Source organism: Thermobia domestica, chromosome 12 (assembly GCF_964235325.1).
Source record: "Thermobia domestica chromosome 12, izTheDome1.hap1.1, whole genome shotgun sequence".
Classification (NCBI taxonomy): Eukaryota; Metazoa; Arthropoda; class Insecta; order Zygentoma; family Lepismatidae; genus Thermobia; species Thermobia domestica.
In genome coordinates, this window is record NC_137465.1 from 216,484,421 (window position 1) to 216,510,617 (window position 26,197).

General features: G+C 37.2%; 1 protein-coding gene and 1 long non-coding RNA gene across 2 annotated transcripts in view; one reads left to right on the top strand and one right to left on the bottom strand.

Moving 5' to 3' along the window:
• The window catches only part of LOC145667034 (uncharacterized), a 238,964-nt gene that overhangs the window by 150,671 nt on the left and 62,096 nt on the right, over nt 1-26,197 (top strand). The window lies entirely within an intron of this gene.
• LOC145665869 (uncharacterized) lies at nt 3,031-11,568 on the bottom strand. Its single transcript, XR_014127669.1, has 3 exons — nt 11,237-11,568; nt 8,841-8,946; nt 3,031-3,224 (listed from the first exon to the last, which is right to left on the bottom strand). It is a non-coding gene; the product is annotated as an uncharacterized LOC145665869 (long non-coding RNA).

Here is a 26,197-nt window from a genome sequence, read left to right on the forward strand (position 1 = left end):
GATCATGTTTTAGTAGACAGAAAAGAACAGCCTAGCACAACTGATGTTCGGTCGTTCAGAGGAGTTGATTGTGATAGTAAGAGACAGACTATCGTTGAATAAAGGAAATATTCAATATCTAAAAACAGAGCGGTTTATTAAAAAAAAAAAAAAAAAAGACGAGAATCAGGTGAGAGGGGAGCCAGATTTAAGTGTCGAATAGATTCTCGGTTTTAGAAGATTCGGAGTGCAATAGTGTTCAAGATACTTGGTTGAAATTAAAGATAACAATAAAATGTCAGCAAAAGAAATATTGGGTCACGCAGAAATACGTAGAAACAAACCATGGTTCAACCAGGAATGTACTAAAGTAGCAGAGAAGAGACAACAGAAGAAACAGCGTTGACTACAAAATCCGAACGAAATAACTAAATAAACTATCATTGTCATCTGGCAGAAAACTTCTAAAACTTTTAGAACAAAGAAACGCGACTTTTGAAAGTTAAAATTAATTAACTTGAAGATAACAGTGAAACAAAAACATTCGGGACATGTATAAATGTATCAACGAACTTAAGGAAGGCTATCAACTTCGTGCTTATATATTAAAGAAACCTAAAGGAGCAGTTCTCACTGATACAGATAACATCTTAAATAGATGGACAGACTTCTTTGACGATTTGCTTAACACATAGCCAAAAACTAATGCGCGTGGAGAAAGTGAAATGCATGCAGCATAACCATGTATTCCAGAACCTAACCAGACAGAAATAGAAATCGCTGTTTTAAAAAATTAAACACACATCTCCGGGTGTAGACGAAATTCTGGTTGACTTAATTTTAGCTGGAGGGGAAAAATTGGAGAGCAAAATACACAAACTGATTCTCTTATCTGGAACAAGAAGGAATTACCACAAGAGTGAGGAGAATCAATCATTGTTCCAGTTCAGAAGAAAAGCAACAAAACAGATTTAATAATTATCGAGGCATTTCTCTTCTGTCAACATCCAATAAATCCTCTTAAACATTGTATTAGCAAGATTGACTCCCTACGCAGATGATATTATTGGAGATTATCAGCCCGGATTTAGGTAAAATCGATCAACTATCGACTAGATGTTTATCATTCGACTAATACTTGAAAAGAAATGAGAGAATACAACATCCTGGCACATCAATTATTGACTTTAGACTCTGGTAGGAGGGAAATATTGTACAACATGCTTACAGAATTTGCAATACCGAAAAAGGTATATTAATTAAGATATGTTTAAATGAATCCCAAAGTAAGGTTCGAGTAGAGAAATTCTTGTTCACGAGCTTTCACGTTGAGAATCACCTGAAACAAGGAGATGCGTTGTCGTCATTATTATTTAACTTTGTTCTGGAGAATACTATAAGGAAAATCAAAGACAGCAATCAGATTCTACAGCTGAATTGTATTTGGCAGGTTATGGCGTATGCTGATTATGTAAATTTAATAGGGAATGATAGAATAATAGAAAGGAATGCAGAAATCTTAATTAACGATTGCAGGGATATAGCCTTAAAAGTAAATGCAGCACTGTTAAAAATACTTACTTAAAAATGAGTAAAATTGACTCAAATTTGAGAACATTGTGTTCTCAGAATAGCTCCGAATACATTGTTCTCAAAAGTGAGAAAGTGTGGGTGTTCAAAATATAAGAACAATATGTACTCAAATTTGAGTAAATTTTACTCACTTTTGAGTAAAAATTCTCTTAAAAGCGAGATAAAATATTCTTAAATAAAATGAGAAACTGCTATTTCTCAAAAAATAACGAGAACACATTTGCTCAAAAATGAGAAAGTTAACCGTAAAATGAGATGAATGTAATCAACATTGAGAAATTCTTTGTTCAAAAACTAGTAATGCTCTCCTCACAATTGAGAACATGTATACTCAAAATTGAGTAGAAAAGTATTCGAAATGCTCAGATAGCCGCAAAATTGAGAAACACACTTTCTCAAAAATTGAGAATATTTCCTCTCAAATTTGAGAAAAACCCTTCTCAAAAATGAGAAGGGTTTTTTTTAAAAAATGAGTAAAAAAGTACTCAAAAATGAGATTTTATTAGTATTCAAAAATGAGAAAAAAGTACTTATTCTGCTGCCTTGCTGACACAGGGAAGGTTTCCTGCAACTAGAAAGGAAGATTACTCTCACACTGCACTGGACAATTTATAGTAAGTACGCCTTCTACACATTAATATTGAAGTTAAAACATTTTCCTCTTAAAAGTTGGAAAATAGAAATCAGTTTTTGAAAAAATACGAGTACTTCAAAAATTACTTCTATTTCCCAGCTTTGAAGATGAAAATGTCTAACATCAATATTAATGTGTAGAAGGCGTACTTACTATAAATTTGTTAGTGCAGTGTGAAATTCATCTACCTTTGTAATTTTGGGGAATTTTCCCTGTGCCTGCAACGCAGCAGAATAAATACTCCCATTCCTATTTTTGAATACTAATATAATCTAATTGTTAAAGTACGTTTTTACTCAATTTTGAATCTGCAAGTTACATTTTTATGCTGAGACCTGTTGTTTCCATAAATAGCATAGATGAGAATTTTAATTTAATCAACACACAAGCTCCTTGTAACTTATTATGTTGGTTTGCGTAGTTTGAAACAAGTAACCTGATATGGTGGACAAATTTTATGTGCACTGGTTTTCTCGATGTATTCTCGTTTCCTCCTACTTTCTTCATTGCATCACTTCATTATCATTTTCTTCTCCTTTAGCCTTGAAACATAATCATGCGACGTTACACACACACACACACACACACACACACACACACACACACACACACACACACACACACACACACACACACACACACACACACACACACACACACACACACACACACACACACACACAAACAAACAAACAAACAAACAAACAAACAAACAAACAAACAAACAAACAAACAAACAAACAAACTTAAATGTATTGTTTCATTTTGATTAAAGGAAAATATGTTTGTACATTGTATTTTTTATTTGTCAAATAATAAACTAAGTCTATACATGAGCACAATTTTTATAACAACTTACACAAGACAATGAGGATACATGAACCCTCTGAATAGGCCTACAAAGTACTATGACAGATGTATGCATTCGTTGGAAAACAGTCTGTGTCGACTGCCAATGGACACGAGATACTCCCAGAAGTTTTTCATTTGCTATAAATGTGTCTATGCCTTCATCTCCCTGGAAACAAAGAGATTGTGTAATTAGTGACAATAGAAATAAAAATAAAATGAAATACTTATAAATCTTATTCGTGTATGGCGATATCTCGAATAATATTAGTGTTGCTACGTTCTAATTTGAATTAGTATCAATTGAAATACGATAATATAGACTCTGGTAAAGACAGTAAAGAGAATTACGCAATATTTCTTCAATTAATATTGAAACCAGAAGTTGTAGTAGATCTACCATTTAGTGTTTTAGCAGAGTGATTAGAGTGGAAATGGAATATATTCTAGGGACGCTTAATCGATTAAAAAATATACAATGTGAGATTACTCTCTATGCTCTATAGTGATCAACGTTAACCGGAAATGGTTTATTTCTATCACTACAAGTAGGTGGATCACATCCATTAACGAACTCCTCCGAGATAATTTTCTAGCTGTTGATTGCAGAAAACAATTTTAAAATTATCTTTTGTTGAAGAGTTATTGAGCGGTGTAACGGACGTACTAAGCCAGAGGTGTTTACCCTTGCGAGGATGGCCCTCTCGAGGGCATCCTCACCCTCAAATTCTCTCTCAACCATAATGACGCGAGGGCGATGACAAGCTTGGACAGCGAGGGCGAGGGCCAACTGTCACTGTGAGAATGAAGGTGAGTGAGGTCGGAGTAAAATGAACACCTATGGTACTAACATTACAATATTATATATATCCCACTTGCGTGATCCTAATAAACATCAAATGAAAGACTTAAGACCTGACTCATCTATGGCGATCTTTATAACTAGGAATGCAATGGATGTACCCGATTGCAATGAAATGAGCTGAGCGAGCTTAAACTACGTAATCATTCCTGGCCATTATGCAATAATAAATGTCATTTTTAATTGTTGACAAAAAAATCGCGTGAAAACTTTTTCCCCATGTTAAGTCTATGCAAGCGTTTTTCGGTCATTATTCCTCGATGGTACATCGGATTTTTGATTTCGACCTATGTTGTCACTCAGCACGACACTCTATCAGCGTGCTAAGTTTGGTTGAGATCGGCCAAACGGTCTAGGAGGAAGCGTTTTTCGGTCATTATTCCTCGATGGTACATCGGATTTTTTTATTTCGACCTATGTTCTCACTCAGCACGACATACTCTATCAGCGTGCAAAGTTTGGTTGAGATCGGCCAAACGGTCTAGGAGGAGTTCGCGGACAACCAAACGGCTAACCCGAGTATAAGAGCTTCGCTTCGCTCAGCTCAATAATAGTAGGGTTGTCACGTTCTGGAAGAATTAATATCAATTGAAATAAGATTATAAAAATAAGGAAATTGAAAGGTAACCAAAAACATTTCGATCTGTTTCATCTATGCAAGACAAGGAAACAATAAACCTGAAAATTAGTCATTTCTGCTTATGTGTGACGAAAAAAAAAAAAAGAAAAAGAAACAATGAATCACACCACAAATTCTAAGTTATATAAAATTTCACCGTTATTCGATTTCTACTTTTTTTTAGCAATTGTTAAACAAATTACTAGAATGTTTTGAGAATAGTAGCGTAACTAAGAATGCATGCCCCCCTCCATCCGCGAAAATGTCAAAAGGGCTCTTCCTGTTTCTACGTTCATGGCACACGTACAATTTATATAGTAGTAGAGTTATTTTTCAATCTAGTCAGACACTACTTGCTAATATACAAAAATTGCACATTATTATTATTATTATTATTATTATTATTATTATTATTATTATTATTATTATTATTATTATTATTATTATTATTATTATTATTATTATTAAGCAATTACATGGGACTAAAAAGTTTCTTAAAAGAAATAATTTCTAGGAATTAGGAATTAGATTCTGGGCTGTCGGCATCTAAGGCCACGTTAGCCCATCCCGTATAAAGAATGACGTCCCTCAGCGAGCCCACTGCACGATGAAACGGAAGGAAGAAAGGATTGGGAAAGGAAGGAAGCAGCCTGGGACCATTATATTAGGTACCTCCATCCCGGCATTTGAATGGTATGAATGAACGAAACCCAAGAAAGACTTCACTCAAGATGGCAGGTCTGAAAAAGCTGTTACACTCTTTCGACCGAGTGTCCCCACCAGGAGTCAAACCTGGGACCGCTCACCTCAAAGGCAAGAGCAGAAATAATTTGTTTCCTAACGTTCACATTACAACTAACATATGAAAACTCGTCAAAACTTGTGGAACTTGCTCACATATTTCTAAACCGGCGTATTTTTTTTTTTTCGGAGAGTAATTCGCTGACTACTTTCAAAATATCAACGTGGTGCCATTCTTCGCTTTCAGTGCTCAGGATTGGCAAAGGGCTCAACCAATGCCGTAACTTTTGCGGGGGAATGGAGAAACTGCCCCCCCCCCCAATTAAGCTTCCAGTTGTTTGATAGGATTCATTTGAGTTAAAACTTTGTTGCTTTGTATGATGTGATATGAACAGGAACTTATAAATAAAGCTTGGAAAAGGTTTACCACATAACAGAAAAAAAAAAAAAAAATGAAACGAAAATGTGTTAAGAGCCTCATTCAGTAAAATGTGTCCTATTAGAGCCCCAGACAAAATATATATTTAGTAAGACTTTCAACATATTGTCTCATTTAGTTAACTTGTGAAGCACCGTACTATTTTCAAAAGCATTGCAAATAATTTAAGATGTTTCTGCTGCCCCACTATCTGAACGAAATACATTCCTTTAAGATGTAGCATATATGTAATCTGGATCTTACTTTAGTAAACCATCAACTGGCGCCCCAAGAAGTATCGAACACGTTTAGTAAGGATTTCACTTCAAATGCCATCATTATTCTAGGGGGCCTCAACTTGACATATTTTAGGAGGTCTAATTAATGTTTGGTCTTCCAAGAAAAAGCCCAAGTTACGGGGCTGAGCTCAATTTCATCTTCGACCTTCTTCTACGAATATAAAGTTTGATGGCTTTTAGTGTACTGAATGATCGCTCAGGATTGGCTTCGTCAGAGGCACAGTGAGATACAGTTGCAAAGAAGTACACAAATCCAGAACACTACTTACATAGGAAGTTATCTACGACTAAATAATTGGCTAATTAATTCCAAGTTAAAATGTCACTAAATTGTTTCTTCACTACTCATCGGAAACTTGTTAGTTGTTGCAACAAAAGGCGATACATTTTCCGAGTAGAATTCACTAAATCTATTATAGCTGGTTCCGTGATTTCTTTTTCCTCTAAGTAGAGTACTCTTGCAGTAATATGAAACCTGCAAAGTGCTTTTGAATGGAGTTGAATTTCAGTTTAGAGTCCCTTTCAGCAGCGAGGCTATGTGAGACGTGGACCTACTGATTAACGTGGAATCCGAACCACATGAGCTCCCGCCGGGAATCGAACCCGGGTCTCCCGCGCCAAGAGCGCGTACGCTAACCGCTTAGCCACGGAGGAACTCTGCAAAGGGCTTTTAACATCCAAACATTATAAAGTTATACTCCGAAACTTAAATACCGGGAGCCTGTTAGTTACGCCACTGCTTGAGAATACAGATTCTTTATTCATAGAAAGGAAACTTAATGACTACATATCAGGGTTGGCTGGTTTAAACCAATGTTTAAAGCAGCTGGTTTTTTTTCAAAAAAAACCAACTGGTTTAAACCAAATAACGAAAATGTTCGTAAAAGTGTAAGTGTTTGTAAAATCTTGATGAACACACATTTGTGTGTTTCACTCCCGTATATTATCACGTTTCACTCCCGTTTCACTCCGTTTGTGTGTTTCACTCCGTTTCACGTATATCACGTTTCACTCCCGTATATTATTCGTATTATATTCAGACCTAAATTCCTCATTCATTACTCAAAAAGATTATACTACAAAAGCAACTTTTTTTTATGTAAGTTTATAAATGTTTGTTTTGTGATTTTTTTTGTAGTTATTATTGTTATGTAATTGCAATCAAAGAAACATTCTAAATATTGTTTTGTTTACTATTGATAAAATACATCGAAATGCCGTACTTTGTGTGTGTGTGGGGGGGGGGAAGGAGGGTCATACAGACCTTACGAGAGGCATTTAGTGAAATGAGAAGTATCTTCGATATCTATTTATGTATAAATGAGTCTGAGCCAAAGTGGACTCAAATAATTCCTATCTTTGTGATATGCAAATTAAGTCGTTGTATTTCTTTAATTTGGACCAATAAAAGTCGTTGTTAACTAACTTGAATTAAATTAATTCTTCTGTACTCCGTAGTAGTTTGAAATTGTCCATATGTAATTCAGTATAATGGTTTCACTTGTGCAACTGTTTATCTTTTTGTCCTTCTGAAATGACTCTTGAGAGCTATATTAAGAAGCATGTAAAGATCAGTACAACGTATTTTTATCAGGATTCCTTCGTGAGTGAGTCGGCAGACGTATCGCATTTGTGGCCAATTAGTCCTGGTTCCGAGTTCAAATGGAGGACAATTTTTCTCGGATGTAACTCGAGAAGCAGTTTTTATTCCGCTTTATGTGACCCCTTCCAGCATAACCCGGCTGTTGCATAATAACATCAAGGCGAAACAAACTTATTTCTGTCCATATATGATATGAATATATAGAGCAAATTATTTAAACCAAATAAACCTGGTTTAAACAAAAAAAAACTGGTTTAAACAAAAAAAAAACGTTTTTTTTTGTTTTTTCAATAAAAGCCATGGTTTTTGCCAACCCTGCTACATATACAGATGACGTTAGAACCATCCATTAGTATGCAAATTAAATTATTTATAAAACCATCCTTCTATCTATAGAGAGAAAATATGACTAAGTCAGTATATAATAATGTTTGGAATTAGTAGATATTGCTATTGTCTGCCAAAATATTTTTTTAAGTACAATGTAAATCACACTAAATTATTCAAAAACTACTTCCATGAGTTGAAATAAGGTTTTACTTATAAAGTGTACTGCTTTCTAAAGCCCTAGACAATTGTTATATTCCTTAGCACAATGATGGGGAAACATTTTGGGCCGCAGGCTAAAGAAAAACGGAAAAAAATATAGGTGGGCCAATATAATTAAAAAAAAACAACAGTGATTGTATCACTTGTAAAACCAAGCTCTATTAATACTCGAAAGTTCATGAAGGGGAATGTAATAAATGGTATTGTGAATGTATTTTTAAACATTTCTCATAATTTGGCTGGAAGTATAATCCACTGATTCTCAGAAGTGAAGTTATATTCGTCAGGTAATGAATCACGTCGTGGGCTGGGTGGAAACGTTTAAGGAGCTACATCTAATCCGCGGGCCATGCTTTGCCCATCACTGTCTTAAGACGTGAAGATAATAAGCCAAAGATGTGCAATTTTGCGTTCATGTACGTTTATTTAAAAGGTATTACGTGTTTCAAAATACTGACTTATTTTTACTTTTCAAAGTAAAGCATATAAAAGCTACTATTTGCTGCGATTGAATTATAACAATAAAACAATGTTTGTGAATAGACACTATAAAAAGATAATGTAAAGAAAAAAAAAACAAATGGGTGCTTTGCCAGAAGTAGGGTTGTGTTGATGACAAATAGACTCTTGTGTACATATTTATACATGCAACCTGAAATATGATAAATATACACGAAAACTTGATCTTACTCACCAAGAACTTTCTCTAGCGAAACCTTAAAGAAAATTATCACTGCCAAACAGATGACATTGAAAACAGACTCTGTCGCGCCGAACAAATTTTTAAATTCAGCATCCATCTGAAATATGAAGATTTAATTGTTATACAAATATATTCTATTAAATAATATATTTTACCTTTTTCTAGTCATGAAGTTCAAAAGTAGTTCATTGTCATAATGTTTTACTGCAATGTTAGAAATGCGCATACATGAATAATGTGAAGTAGCAATTAGACTCTTGTTAACGAACATCACTACTTAAATTGTTCTTTGTTATTCAGAAATAAACCAATACAATTGCAATAGTTTGTGTGTGCTGCAAGTAGCATAATTTGCACCCATTGTTAGCTAGTGGGGTGCACGGTGGCTCAGTGGGGAGCGCTTACCTCAGGTGCATGGTTTCCTTGGTACGATTTTCACCCAAGCAAGCTTGTGATAAACAACATTGTGTTCGTGGATTTTGTCGAGGTACTCCCGTTTCCTCCCACTTTCTCATTCTTCCATCATCATTCACTTGCTTTAATCATCGTCTCCCTTAACCTAAAGGCATAATCATGGGATGTTAAACTGAAAGATTTCACTATATTTCATTTTGTTGGCTGTGTGTATACTTTTGAAAAAAAAAACGTAAACGTAAAAATAGAAGGAAAAAGTAAATGAATAAACAAATGTGGTTGGTAGCAGAAGCGTCATTTCAGATTTTGCTTGTGGGAGGGCAAGACCCCTTGATATAAGAAAAGTTTGCGTTTTTCACTGACTACTATTCTACTCAAAAAATCTATATAAATCTCAATCTCAGGGGGTGCAATTACCCCTCCCTGCCCCCTAAATGACGCCACTGATGGTAGTTCCCTTAATATAGCTAAATTAAAATTATTACATAACTTCTGTCATAAGTATTGGACACTCAACAAACAACGGACAATTTGATAAAGTGAAAAGTTTGTGTCAGTCGAGGGAAATTTTCTTAAAGAAACCTACGAACAGTGCCACCAGGTTCGTCCTGCACTGACTCGGTTAGATAGCATTCATGCTTTTATTGCCACCTAGCACAAGTTTGTTCGTGTTTATGCCATACGTCCACACTGTATTTACATCGAGCCCTTCTGAAGTTAATCTGTATGTAGTACTGGAGCTTGTTATTTAGTGCTGCTAAAAAAAATAATAATAAAAAAAAATTAACCTAACCTGAGAATGTAAGAAATGTGTCAAAACTTGATAAAACAGTCTGCTCGAGTAATGCCTGTTTTTTTTTTTTTTTTTTTTTTTTTTTTTTTTTTTTTTTTTTACATTGTAGCTTTTATGCAACAGATACGGAATCCGTATTCATATGGCAATCGTAAAGGAATTGCAATTTTTCAACTAATACTTCTGGTGGTCCCTTGAAATTTTATCTGTGCAAGTGAGCAGGCCGGTAGCCAGCCCAAAAATGTAGGGGAGGGGGAAATCCAACCATATTATAGTTCATTTGCCAGTGGTGCCCACCCCCCTCATGTCCTTGACGCAATCCCCCTCAATTGTCTATCTGTAGGTGTTCTTCCATGAAAAAAACTTTTCGATTAATTTTACACCCCCTCAAACATATTTATATAGATTTTACCCCCCCCCAAATATTTCAATGACGCAGTTTGCGTCATATCCCCCGCTTGTGGGCACCCCTGCATTTGCAAGCCTACCGTGAACATTTTAGGCAGGCAGTAAAAATTTAGGAGCCCGACCCCCCCGCGCGGATACGGGCCTGCAAGTGAGGGCAAGGTTCTAGATTACTGGTCCCCCTTCCCATTGAGCAATAATAAAGACAGAAAACAACGTGCCCTGCGGGGCTCTAACCCGCCTTCACTCGCTAACGCTCGCTTAGCAATGCTGTGTAGATTAAATGTATAAACTTTAGTAGAGAAAGAAACCAACCCAGCTACTAACCTACATAGGGGACCAGTAATCTAGAACCTTCCCGCAAGGGAGTTTTTTTCATGTCACCCACTACAAATCTTTTAGGGGACAATAAGAAGGAAATTATTAAAAGAATTGTATTTTTCCAACAGTTATTTAGAGTGCAGCGCCAAAAGTAAACCTGCACGCCCTAATTCACAAAAAAAAAAAAAAAAAAAAGTAATCAATTTACTGAATATATTGGAAAGTCGCATATCATTAACACAATAACTTTGTCTAAGATATAGAATGCCCAGAAGCATAGAGTGAGGCTTCCGGGCATTCAATCTGGGAACCAGTACCTAGAAGCATTACTCATGATTTTCGAAGGAAAATAATGCTTTGTCGTGATTAACCGCCAATCGATTACAATGTTCGTACACAAACAATGTTGCATTCACACTTATAAAACTAAATTCATGTTGCTAGCAGTGCTTACCTGCGTAATCTTCTCTAATTAGTAAACAATGCCTCCATGTTTTCCATCCATCCATCTTTCTCTTTATCCATCCGCTAAGTAGTTCCTCCATCAGCCAGAATGAGAACATATAGTTCAGGATTATAAAGGACTTTTGTGCTCTTATGTTAGCTTGTTCGTACTTGTTTTCCATAGTCTTGCATTTGCAAACTGTCTTTTATATCTCACGATATTCCATTATATATCTATGTCATAAAACAATATTTTTTAAGACTACATTATTACTCGTTTTTGAGAACCAGTCTCTGACTCAAATATGCAACTAAATTTCCTCATTCTCATTTTTTGAGTTATTTTCTCCTCAAAATTGAGACAAATTTACTCAATTTTTTTTGAGTAGTAAAATGTATTCATTTTTGAATAAATCATTTTTAACAGTGAGAGAAAACTAAATAAATGGAAGTTTGCCGGGATCGTAATACTGCATTTTATGGATGCTTTAAAATACTAACTTATATTTTCTTTCAACAAAGTGCATACTTTCAAATATCTAGAATCATTATTAACAGACCAAAGCCATAATCATTTAAAAAATTGATGTCAACTGAAGGCAGAAATTTCGTGCTATTATTCAGTTAAAAATCTTTTGTTGTCGATAATTCTGTTGAGGAATTTGTAGCTCAAAATGTAAAATGATAATCATGCCAGTTGTGCTGTATGGTTGCGAAACATGCTCACTGACTGAGGGAAAATCGCAGACTGAAAGTATTTGAAAACAAGATTCTTAAACCAATATTCGAACTCCAAAAGGAACAGGAATGGGGAAAGGTGGAAACTTCATAAGGAGGAACTGCATAATTTTATACCGTTTACCAAACATTGCTATGGTCATCAAGTCTAGGAGGCTCAAATGGTCAGGTTAAGTAGCCAGAAAGGAAGAAATTAGAAACGCTTTCGAAGTTATAACTGGAAATCCAAATAGGAAAATGACCGTTAGGAAGACCGAGGCGCAGATGGGAAGACAATATTAAAATGGTTCTCGTAGAGATTGAAATATAAAGTAGAAACTGGGTTGATTTTTCTAAGGACAGAAATTAATGGAGAGCGTTTGTAAACGCGACAATGAGCCTCCTGCGTCCATAGGCATGCTATATTAAGTTCTTGATACATTTAGCTTATTTTTATTTGACAGAAATGTTATTAGAAGAACTTAAAGTTTTTCGCTAGTAAAGAAGATTTTGATTCGAGGTTAGCTATTTACGTTAATACTAAAACAAGTTTGGTGGTGATTTTGATATAAAATGGCACCCACACTTTCTTTCAAATTCTCTCTCTCTCTTTCTCTCTCTCGCTATATATATACAAGTCTACTAAAAGGGCGCCCATACAAACAGGAATATATATATATATATATATATATATATATATATATATATATATATATATATATATATATATATATATATATATATTCCAGTTTGTATGGGCGCCCTTTTAGTAGACTTGTCCACCGCCCTCATTAGTATCCCAGCACGGCCCTGCCTCCCCCTCGTAGGTTTGCGCCTGAACAATGGTCACCCAAGATCTTAAACACTTTTAGTATTACATGATTGATAGTATAAAAACTATAAAGAGATTGTACGAACATAATGAGGAGCATTTATCAACGTTTGAAGGTATGCAAGTAATATATTCGAATAATAAATGTGGTTTAAATGTTCCTATGTCACACCCGTCATCACGCGGAAAGATTCCGATAAGCTTTCCGAGAATGGAGACGGAACAAGGTTTACATAATTTACGAGTCGAGGGAACAAAAATCTTATGTATTTCTCGTCTTGCCTGGTGGAACGTACTAGAGGCAATAGTGTAGATACCTTAATCATATACAGTAAAACTTGTCTTTAGCGGGAATCAAATGGGACTCGCAAAAGAAATCCATTAGTGACAGGTTTCCGGCTAACGAAGGTAGATCTACTCAAAAAATAAAAAAGTGTACGTATATAATGGACATATAAGGACACATATTACGTACCTTAGTCAATTTACAATATTTACTTCTATTACGAGTTGATACATGTAAAACTTACAATGAACAGCAAAAATACTATACGCTTTTGACTATAGTTCTAGTTTTGACACTATAGTTCTTGTTTTTAAAAGCATTATGAAAGTGAGACCTTAATCATATCACCCTGTAGTTCATCGTAAGTATGGGTAGAGACGCGAATGAACTGACAGATGAAGCATTATAAACATACAACTCATCGAATTTTGGAAACAAAGAGTTTTCCAGCAGTCCTGAAACCAGAAGTCGAACAAAAAACACATACAAATGGCTACAAAGAAAAAAGTCACCGAAAAACAAACCCATAATTCATACCTTCTTACTGTTAACATGTAGTAACCAATTTCACACTTATCTACAACAATAACAATGGAAAATAAAATAAAATAAAATCAATGAAAGAACAAAATCTCAAACCTGAATATCAAGTTACGAAATAGGTTATGACTTGGTGTAATTTTCTAATATATATATATTTTTTTACAAGGGGAATACACTAATCATTTGAAAAGCTATCTTATGAAATATATATGTTTCTTCTTTTTCTTCAAGTGTCAATGTAATAACCTTTAAATTACAGCTTTATAGGAAAAGTACAGAGAAATACCGTTAGAGTATATACAATTAAATATATCGACTTGTGTTTTCAAATGAAGTTATATTCACGCCTGTTAATTTTTTTTCCTATCTTGCGCCATACAAGACGTGTCCTGTTAAAAATTTATTACATTATTATAGCTTTAAAGTGTTGGTATAATTGGGAAATTATTACAAATTAAAATAACATAATAAGCAAGTACTAAATACGTATTTAGAAACAGAAACTAATGGAATACATAATGACAATATTAAATAAATAATGACAAGAAATAAGCTAACACAAGATGGCTATTTAAGGACGCCATTTTAGATCCACATGAATGAGGTTATTGAAGAACTAAATGATTTCACCTTGAAAGTACTTGAGTTATTAATCACTTACAGATACTTCCAGTCTATAACTGATGTTTGAAGATATATATTTCCAATCTTCCAAGTTGTATTGACATAAATTGCTGGTTGAAGATGAATAAAATGTGGAGCTATTGAAAACAAGCAAATAAAATTTTATCCAAAAATTAGTATCTGAAATGTTTCTGGTTAACAAATGTCCGTATTTTGCTTACTTGTAAGCACACAAACAAACAAACAAGAAAAAAGAGGGTTGCAGTTGTTAAAATAAGATGGTTATGTCTCGAAATCTCTCAAGGTTAGAGATTAGAGACAAGAAAATTGGTATTTACAGAAAGGCTTTTAATTTAAAATAGTTAAAGACGTGTTTCAACGTTTTTTCCCCTCTTAGAAGTGAAGAAAAATGCGGGAAGAAAAAGGGTGGGAGGGCTGCAGTTGTAATAGTAAGATGACCATATCTTCAAGTTCCTTAAGACTAGAGACATGTTAATTAAAGACGTGTTTCAGAGTTTTTGATGTTTCTCGTAGAAGGGAAGAAAATTAACTGAAAGGAGACAAGGGCGCCCATGTTGTGGTTTCCAATGGAGAGCAAGTATAAGCGACATTTCAAATATAGTTTCAAATTTTGCACTAACTATTCTAAAAATTCAATTGCGTTTTCGATATTCCGAAGTACAATTTCTTCAAGGGGGGGGCGAGCCCTCCATCTTGCCCCCCCTGATGGGCGCCTTTGAAAGAAGATCTTTCAGTTTAACGTCTCACGGGTATGCCTTTTAGGCTAAGGGAGACGATGATTAAGGGAAGTGAATGATGATAAAGCAATTAGTGGAATGAGAATGTGGGAGGAAACAGGCGTACCCCAAGCAAACCCACACACATTATGTTATCCACCACAAATTTACTTGGCCGAGGTTCTAACCAGGGACTCGACGCAACGGAACTAAGCACTCTACCAGTGAACTGATTTACCGAACGTTCCTCAGGAACTTAATTTCCCTAATTTTATCTCTAATTTACTTCATTTTCCTTTTTCCACTTACCATTTTAAGAACAGAGACACACGCGCAAAAATACCATTAGGGATGCACACGAGACGAGTCGAGACAGGATTTTCCTGACAAACTTCGAGTCGAGACACGGCTCTTCGAATAGAAAACACATACATTTTTCGAGTCGAGACATCACTTTTACAGCATATTTTCCAGACGAGACAGCTGCAAATCTTGTCTCGTGCGCATCCCTAAATACCATAGACAGTTAATATTCCATAAGCTCTCTTACTGCAAACCACTGAACTACTGAAGACAAGAAAAAGGCGGGTAGAAAAAGGGTGGGGTCTGCCATTGTTATAGACTAATAAGATCGTCTTATCGCGAAATCCAATTGTTATAGACTAGGGACATATTAGGGATATAAGAAGTGCGAGGACGTAAGCCAAGCAAATACGGCAGTCTGTTTCCAAAGCCAAGGTATCCTAATGCTACTACTATTGTATTAGTCCTATTGTCGAATTAAATATCCTGAATTAACTTTATCTGAAAAATTCCCTTGCAGATCTTGATCTCAGTTTAGATTCGGACATTTCACATTGATAGATGCTTCATGTGTGACTAGCTGAACCTGCGCTCTCTACACAACGCATCATTCATATAAGCATGAATCTCCCTCCTTGTCATTCCTCACAACATCTGTACATGCCCATTTACAGACACAAGTGAAGGGCGTCTTGATAAAAATCGGCAAGAGGTATCATAAAGGGTTTTTCGATTATTTTTTTCAATATCTCACACCGTTTGCAAGATTTAAGCCTACTTCCGGTTGGAGTTTCTAATTCATGTATGACCAGTGTTTTCTTTCCTCTTGCATGCAGTATGTAATAAGCAAATACATTACATACACAATTAATTATAATGTCAGTTATATATGGTGTTCATTGGGCAAAACACTCAAAAAATAAAGAATTATCTTAGACTCGAGAAATGGTTATCTTTCCTTTTTCACTATTATTTTGCATGGAACAAACGCCTGAGACATATACAACCCCAATATACACCATTGTGGTGTTGGAATGTATAACGCATAGGATATGATGCTTTAGTTTTTCTTTTAAATTTCAACGCTTCCAGTGTACCCTTAAAAATGTAATAAAGAAATAATGGCCGCTTTTTAAATATTCAATTAGAACTGGACAATCTACGCAAAATTTCCAATCGATCAGTGAAAACGTCATCTTTCTAGAGCCTGTAGTTTCCGAGATCTCATTGTCGAAAAAATTGACCACAAACATATAAACATAGTTTAAAAGAGGGAGGGGGTTCAAAATTGTTGCCCACAACAGATTGTCTTAGGAGTCCGTCAAGTTACAATGAAACTTAATATATAAACTCATTATTAAAAGTAATTCGACGTGTGCTCATAGTTTACAAAAATTCTGCTTCTAAGGGGAGAAGGAGCAATTTGTATGATTTTTTTTTTCTTCTGAGCACACGATAATGCCACCGATCTTGTCTTATTATCCCGAGAAACCAGCTGAAACGTTTATGATGAATTTTAGCACCTGATTAGCACTATCTTTGATGTTTCAACTTCCATAAACTTTGTCTCTCTCCTAGGCGCACACCCAGAAATTTTTGTTTGGAGGGTCCAGGCTTTGGGAAAGGGGTCCAATACCACAAGCCACTACGTCTATGTAATATTTGAACCGGTATTATTCTGCACCCGAAAAGACGATTAAGTAATTGTAAAATATTCCACCTCTATTTTTAGAAAGAAATGACAGAATAGATTGTTTTTATAAGAGAAAGAAAAATTGAAATCTTTAACGTATAAGGGCGCCGATTTCTGTGTAAATTTGGGGGGGGGGCATTTAAATGAAGAAGGCATATATGAGGATTTTAATATAAATTGCATTCAAATTATGCCAAATGTTATATATTTATGAGCCGGGCCGTGCCGTGGAAAATCAAAGCCCGGGGCGAGAGTATACGACGGCGCTCCATACATACCAAGCAATTTTTCCTATCTTTTTTCCTTTTTTCTCCCGAATTTTTCGTCCCCCTTACTTCGGCACCCGGGGCCGTTGACCCGCTCTCCTTCGCCCACGGCACGGCCCTGTTTATGAGTACAATATGGGGGGGCCACTTGAAGTTTGGGGGCCCGGGCCCCTACGGCTCCCCAGGATCGGCTCTCTTATTACGTCCCACGGTTATGCCGTGTAGCATAGATGTTCATTTTACTTCGACCTCACTCACCCTCGCCCTCGCAGTAGCAGTTGGCCCTCGCCCTCGTCCACCCTCGCCCTCGCGAATGGAATTGTCCATCGCCCTCGCGCGCCCTCACCCTCGCTGTCGAAACTTGTCCTCGCCCTCGCGTACCCTCGCCCTCGCCGTCGAAACTTGTCCTCGCCCTCGCGCACCCTCGCCCTCGCGGCCAAAACTTGTCCTCGCCCTCGCGCACCATCACCCTCGCCATCGAAGCTTGTCCTCGCCCTCGCGCACCCTCAACCTCGCCGTCGAAGCTTTTCCTCGCCCTCGCGCACCCTCACCCTCGCCATCGAAGCTTGTCCTCGCCCTCGCGCACCCTCGCCCTCGCGATAGGAGTTGTCCATTATCCTCGCTCGCCCTCGCCTTCGTGCTCAAAACTTTTCCTCGCCCTCGCGCACCCTCGCCCTCATATCGTTGAGGGCGAGGGAAATTGAGGGTGAGGAGGCCTCGAGAGGGCCTCCTTCGTGAGGATCAGAGCATCAATTATTCAACATATTTGTTGAATTATTTCCTTATCGTCAGTGGCGGATCCAGGGGGGCGATCGGGGCGATCGCTCCCCCCAGAAGAGGAAACTTCTTTATTTTATATATACAAATAAAACGCAACCCAGAGTTTAGAGCTCTTAAAAGTAGCTCTAAGTAGCAGTATTACAACCTACCACCCCCACCAGAAGTCCGTCCTGGATCCGCCCTTGCTTAACATACGTCCTAAAGAAAGGAAACTAAACATATCATCGTATAACTTACTGTGGAACACCTAAAATGGAACAACTGTTACAATAGAGATCTCGGTCGATAGTGACGTTTACATCATTTATCAACAGTATCCAATGCCTTTACTTCAAAATGTTCCTTGAACTACGATGCAAGCATAAGTATTCAGCCACACAAGGGCGGCTCTCATGAGGGTGACGGTGAGATCAAGGTGCCGCGGACTATCTGTCAGAATTTGACAGTCAACACGTTGGCCATCCCTGATGTATGTAGCGTAACTGAGGAATTTGAACAAATTCAAAGGGAAAGATCTAAAGAGCTTAATTTTGAAACTCCGTCAGCAAACAAATAAAATACTTCAGAACACTATTGTTGAATTATCACTCGGAAATATATACCCACTCTAATCTATAACATGAATGACTTCATTGATTTGAATGTGAATCTAAGTTAATTGGTATCTTAAAATATAAACTGAAATGTGTCAATGTGCTTGTAAGGTTAATTTCGATGCTCAAATATTGTTAATATTCATAACTAATAGAGATACATTTGTCCTACCTTAACAATGTTAAAATTTTTATTTTTTTTTTCAATAATTGCCATAAATATGAAACTTTGTCTTAAGAAACTACCTAGGGGCCAATTTGTGCACTTTATCACTTTGGTCTTGGTTCATTTTTGGCAGCTATCATTGTTGGAAAGTTTATTTTCAGTAATTCCCACAATTATGAAATGATATCTTTCAAACGTTGTCTCAAGGATTCCTTACACTACAAATACGTAAAGGCAAATGAAAAATGAAATCTTTAGTTTAAGATCCCACGATTATGCAAGATAAATGCTAAAGGAGACAGAAGTGAATGATGAAAGAAATAGTTGAATGAGAATGTGGTAGGAAACTGGAGAATCCCCAGAAAACCCACGAACACGATGTCCTCCACCACGAACTTACTTGGACGGGAATCGAACATGCGACCCTTCGAACAAAGGTAATTTCTCTATCGCTGAGCCACCGTTCCTCCCTAAATGGCACGCTCAGAGCTTAGCGCCTCCAGGGGCCTTGGAAAGATTATCGAGCCTAAAATGATTTAGCACTGACTTTTATAAATCCACCAATTCAACAATTAATAATGTCGTGCAAACTTTAATACGTGCAAACTTTAAGATTGTAGTAATGAAAGAAAAGATGAAATCTTTAGTTTAGCGCCCCAGAGTTATGTAACTGCTAAAGGAGATGGATGAAATTACAAATGAATGATGATGAAAGAAATGGTGGAACGGGAAAGTAAGAGAACAAACCTTTATTTTCTTTAGCACAAATAATTAAATGTGTAGATTAATTGATTTCCAGAAATTTTATTATAATTAGCAATTAAAAACTGAAAGGGCGATCACAAACTTTTCTTGCCCAGGACCTCGCAACAATTTGTTACACGCTGCCATACATCATTAAAACAGGAGTAGAGTGACTGAGTTATTTTGCTCTGTGGTTGAAAAGTGGTGTAATGCAAAACAGACAATTATTGACTTGAAGAGATAGGATAGTTTAAAAATTCTGACTGGGGAATAAAATCTTCATTTTTACGTCCTACGATTACCGCAGTCTTTTAGCCAACCTGGAACGAAAGAGATTCAGCTCACTGAAGATTCTTTGCGAATATCATTTCAATGTGAATTTCGAACAAAGATCTAAGCTTACCTTCATGTTTACGTTATGTCAAACAACTAACATATAAGGTGGAAATTATTCAACTTTTTTCATAAGATGTAATCCAGCTGACTAATTACAATTTTATAAGCTTTATATGTTATATGTTGATTGATTAAATGTTGCACCTGATAATATGTAGTCGTTACTGCTTATTACATAGTATTAGCGTGTGTAATGGTTGTATGGGGGAGAGGAGTATTTAAACGCTAATATTCTAAAGTGAAATATTTACATAAAAATTAGGATAATTAAACATTTTCAATAACTCCCTCTTAGACTTCGACTCTGGTTATAGGTCGATTACCGGTGATTACTGAAAGTTAATGATATTGAAATATACAAAGGAAGTTAGTATAGTGTCTAGCAAGCATGTCTGCTTTGCAGCAAGTCTCAGGTTCGATTCCCTTGATTAAAGTTTGAACGCATTATGGTGGTTCGGATCCTACCATAAACTATAGATTCACGTACCATTTAGCATCGGCATCGGTGATGAATTATAAAGGGACATTAACTCTAATACGTCAGAATACAGACAGATCGACTGATTCCCAGATATTCATAAGTAAAACTTATATTTTCCAAAACAGCAAATTATGTTAGTAGAGTGCTATTTTTTTCTAAATATAGATCATGAACGGTTTGAAATTATGTTTATTCTGTTGTGTGAGAACGTTTCTCTAGAGTTAGAATTGATGACATCTTCGAAAGTTCCCCTTCGGGAGGATGAACACTAAGAATCATGAAATTATAGGTGTAAACCTGAATGCAGTTTTACCCACTTATCTCAATAGTAATCTATGTAAACGTAAGGTCACTTGACAGGTCCAAATGTAAGGTCACTTGACCAAAGGCTTAGATAATGTCCCCACAATCTCCACGATGCGGGGCCACCAACTCCAGGGATGTAAAATATAGAAAATGTTTAGAAAGTAGAGGCGAATAACTAGGTGCTGCAGCGGGCAGGGGCTGTGTTGCAATAATAGACTATCAAAAACTTCCTGCTCAAGTCCTAAAATTTCACACGGCGTACACCATAGTCTTAAAATTTTCACAGAGTATATGCTAGTCTTACAAATTTCACAGGTTATATATGCTAGTTTTGAATATAGTACTACACGCCTTGAAGCAGAAAGTATGCGCAAATGACTAAGATTGAGCAATACACCTTCGTATACTCTCGATTACATCCCTGAATATATGTTTTTATTTTCTTAGTTTGCTTACATACGTGTGACGAAAATCTGGGAGGAACGCGACCACCCAAGCCCCTCGTTACGACGCCCATGATTAGATGAACCGTAGCCGAATACTTCAGGTAGTTTTGTTTCTTTATTTCTAAGTTTTCCTATCCTTTGCTGACTAAATATCAATTGTCATGGAGCTTTAAAACTTGCGATATAGAACCAAATCATTCTATTTTAATATCCTACTTAGCGAAAAAAATAATAATAAAAACGTCGATAATGAAGGGTAACAGATCACAGAAAGAAGCCTATTGGACGCCCAAAATAGTCTCCCTTTCAAGACTGTGCGCTGCATATTCTTACACTATATTAAAAACGCTTTCAAAGATACCAATCTTAAAAAAAAGTAATAATAATAAATAAATAAATAAAATAAAATAAAAATAAATAAATCTTTAGTTTAACATCCAACGGTTATGCCATCGATGGCTAAAGAAGACTGATGGAATTGCAAGTGAATGATGATGAAAGAATAGGTGGAATCAGAAAACGGGAGGAAACGGGAAAATCCCGAGAAAACCCAAGTATACGCTATCGTTCTCCACAAACTCACTTGGCCTGGGATCGAACGAGTGACCCCTGAAACCAGAGATTGGCTGTAGCACTGAGCCAACGTGTTCCCGTCCAATAATACCAATCGTGTTAATCGTTTAATTGCAATAAATATTTTCGTTTTTAGTTTTCAGTATTGACTTAATAGTTTTGTAACCGGGTACTTGGAAAACGGATAGGATTTCAATTAAAAACAGTTTGTGGGCTGGCCTAGATAGTTGCGATCTACACTTAACGTAATTATCTTAGAATGAGATTTTATTTACAAAATTGACAATTCAATTAAACCATTAACAGTAGTGATTTATAAGATAATCCTAATTTAAGATCAATTAAAATTATTGATCAACTAATAACTGACTTTGATGAAGTGGATTGAAGTAATCAATTTACAGTATCTACATTTAATTCATTTAAAAAGTTCGTTATTGAATTTTTCGCCCTCGCGCCTTCGCTTTTCCTCGCCCTCGCGCACCCTCACCATCGAAGCTTGTTCTCGCCCTCGCGCACCATCGCCCTCACTGCCGAAACTTGTCCTCGCCCTCGCGCACCCTCGCCCTCTTCGTCGAAGCTTTTCCTCGCCATCGAAGCTTGTCCTCGCCCTCGCGCACCCTCGCCCTCGCTGCCGAAACTTGTCCTCGCCCTCGCGCACCCTCACCCTCTTCGTCGAAGCTTTTCCTCGCCCTCGCGCACCCTCACCCTCGCCATCGAAGCTTGTCCTCGCCCTCGCGCACCCTCGCCCTCGCGGCCAAAACTTGTCCTCGCCCTCGCGCACCCTCACCCTCTTCGTCGAAGCTTTTCCTCGCCCTCGCGCACCCTCACCCTCGCCATCGAAGCTTGTCCTCGCCCTCGCGCACCCTCGCCCTCGCGGCCAAAACTTGTCCTCGCCCTCGCGCACCCTCACCCTCGCCATCGAAGCTTGTCCTCGCCCTCGCGCACCCTCGCCCTCGCGGCCAATACTTGTCCTCACCCTCGCGCTCCCTCGCCCTCGCGTCACTGTGGGCGAGGGAACTTGAGGGTGAGGATGCCCTCGAGAGGGCCACCCTCGCGAGGGTGAACATCTCTGCCGTGTAGGCTAATGGAGACGGTGAGGGTGAGAGATGCATGAAATAGTGGGATAAAGAAAGTGGGAGGAAATAGGGAAAAACTCAAGCACACTGTGTTTCTCCATTTAGAGCGAAAGAGTAGGCATATAGATGAAGCGTAATCTTAATTTTTCATGCTACATTAATCATTTCCCTGTTAAACAAGTAGAGTTTTATTGAAAAACTGTACAAATATATGTTAAATTAGGAAGTTTTTGGAGGGGTTCCAGAATACCTGTTCCCTCTGCCTTCTCGTGTTGTGTTAAGGATCTTCACTACAGCGAAATTAAACTACCGCTAATTTTAGAGTTTTTCTGTAATATCTTCAAAGCAAATAAAAAATATTCGAAAAGCAGAAACGTAGTGAACTAGACAATACGATTTTTCATGTGATACCGTTATCACAACTCATCTAAAGTATCTGCTTTCGATTTGCAACTGTAGATAGATTTAGCATTTTTTGCGGGTTCTGTAAATAGCGACATACCAAAAGCAGTTAGGTGAATTGTGGTAAAGGTATCACATGCAAAATCGAATTGTCTAGTTCACTACGTTTCTGTTTTTCGAATATTTTTATTTGCTTTGAAGATATTACAGAAAAACTCTAAAATTAGCGGTAGTTTAATTTCGCTGTAGTAAAGACCCTTAAGAATGAGTGTTCGCAATACAAGTCTTTTTTTTTTTTTTTTTTTTAAGTCTGTCGTATTGTAACTCTATGTAATGAAGTCGCCAAATAAAAGGGTTTCAAGTATTCTCGTTCATTGACACACGACGATTTCTACAGTAAGGTCAGTTACTCCTTCTGGTTTGGTTCCTCTTTTGCACAACAAAACAAGACGTGAGAACATATGGAGAAAGAATGCACCTTCAACAATGATAAAGCAGCAATACATCTTGTTGGCTTCTGCCTTCAAGGCTTGTAGAAATTATTCCTGGTAAAGTCTACCTGGCAAATGCCATGTTACCACATATGACAAACACATTCCATTTCCTGCTTGCTAAGGCGACAATCGATTATGTTACCTTTCATTCCTTTTTTCTTTTTTTTTTCTTTCTTTCTTTTCTGTACTGAACAAACAAAATATGTATGTTCCACGTTGAATATTGGTACACAACAGGTAATGTACGTAATCAAGCAGACATTCTTTCGAAATCTTCAGAACGTTTGCATACAACTGTTTGGCTCAAGATATTCAACTAATTGCAACGTTACGAAAAAAAAAGGGATTTTTAGCCAATGTACCAGGTTATCATAAAATAAGTATCACTGTTCAGAGAACTCTGGAGACGTAACCACTTGGCAGAATGCAACCAAACTTGGTAGGAACATATTTGGGAACATGCAGAAGCGATTGGTGTAGAAAACAAAATTAGTTCCAATTTTCGCCACAAGAGGTAATTGTGGCGCTGTTCAACGCCATGTAATTGCAGCGTGGAAGGAAAGCGACACACTGGTGATGCTAAATGATAAGAAAAGCTGTAATTACCTCTCCAGGTGCTTACTCACGCCTGCATGTGTTTCAGTGATACGGATTTGAGTGTCACTATGTGCCCGAAGTGAATTGATGGTGATCTTATGTTTGCTTCTTTTTTCTTCCCACACTTTGCCTTGTGTTCAAGGGGTCCCGGGTTCGATTTCCGATGAAGACACGTGAGTCGGATCCCATGTTAACCTCTAGGTCTCGTTCTTAGAACGTCATCATTATCTTATACGGTACCAGTCACTACGCGTGATCCTTGCCCAGGCCTTCACGTGAAAGACCTGCCTATGGGCAGAACGCCACATCATCATCATCATCATCGCCCATAACACATCACTATACCACTGGGTTATTAATAGGACTACAAATCAATGCCGGGCGTCACACTGGGAGCATAATTATGATCTTTCTTTCATTGAATATCAATATTATCATTTGTCTTCCATACCACACTCACCGTACTTAACACTGAACAGAAACACAATAAGCTCTGGACGCTAGATTTGACACTAATCTTGTCCTGGAATTTTGGAGGGAGCTTGCATTTTATGAGCACAGAAAAGACTAACATTTAATTTCGCTTTTGTAAGATACCCAAGAATTTTAAAGGGACTCTTCAGCTCAAAAGCCCCCTACCTCCTAAATCTGAAACTGACCACGAGGTATTAATAGCGTTGGTATTCAATGCCACGAGACCCACAGGAGAGGTAATTACAGCCTTTCTTAATCTTTATCATCACTAGTGTCGTCTTTCTTTCATGCTACACTTACTTGGTGTTGTACACTGTCACAATTACCCCCTGGTGGCGAAAATTAGAACTAATTTTATTTTCTACACCAATCTCTTCAACATGTTCCCAAATGTACCCCTACCAAGTTTGGAAGCATTCTGTCAAGTGGTTATGTCTCCAGAGTTCTCTGAACAGCGATACTTATTTTATGATAACCTGGTATACTTTTGTCTTATATATTCCTAGGGAAGCATTGTACGACTGAGTTTATTTGAGAGGTGCATGAATTTCACTTACGTTCTCTTTTTAAGATATTCTGCAGAAATCCATTTATTACAGTATTATGCATGGTGACTGAAAAATCTGAACGCGTTAGAACTGATCAATATCTCTGATTAACCTTAATGAAAATCCTCTACAAACCCGTCATTATTATCAATGCACCTTCTCAAACATTTCTCTGTGTTTAATCATAGAACTACGATTTGATTGCATTTTACTTTAGCGTCGCTTTCAACAGCGAGGCTATGTGAGACGTGGACTTACAGGAGCGCTATGACAACACACTATTCCATCGTGAAGCTCTCCATCCAACCTGTGCAGAAAACAGATTGACGATCGCTATTTGGCGCTCCGTAACTAAATGGCGTGACAAACATCTTGGCATTTGAAGGCTTCACTCCAAGTTCCCTTTAAATGCTGCTAACAAATGAGAGGCCAGCGGTATTGCCATGTTTATTTTGTACACATCCGTGTCTATCCTCTGCCACCTGATCGCGCTGTAGTTCGTCTGCTTAGCCATAACCACACCCCTTAGCACTCGGCAACGTCGCGTCAGAGCTTGAGTTTTATTCGTTTAGCTGAAATGCGAAGGTGTTTGTCACAGGCTTTACCAACCACAAACACAATAGATGAAAATCGTGCAATGCTCAGTGCTGCCAACTTACTAGAACTGAAATGGCGGGTATTTGAAAAGTTGCGTTTTTTTATGGGACATCTTTTATATTTACCCTGTCTGTCGATGTGTCCGTTCATCCAATAGACTTTAAATTTGAAGAACTACTTGATGCATCACCATCAATTTTGGCCAGGGTGTACAGACGCAAAAGTTACGAATAGAGTTCGTTGATAGAGGTTATATTCAAATCAAAAGAGGTGGAAATAAACCATTTCCGGTTT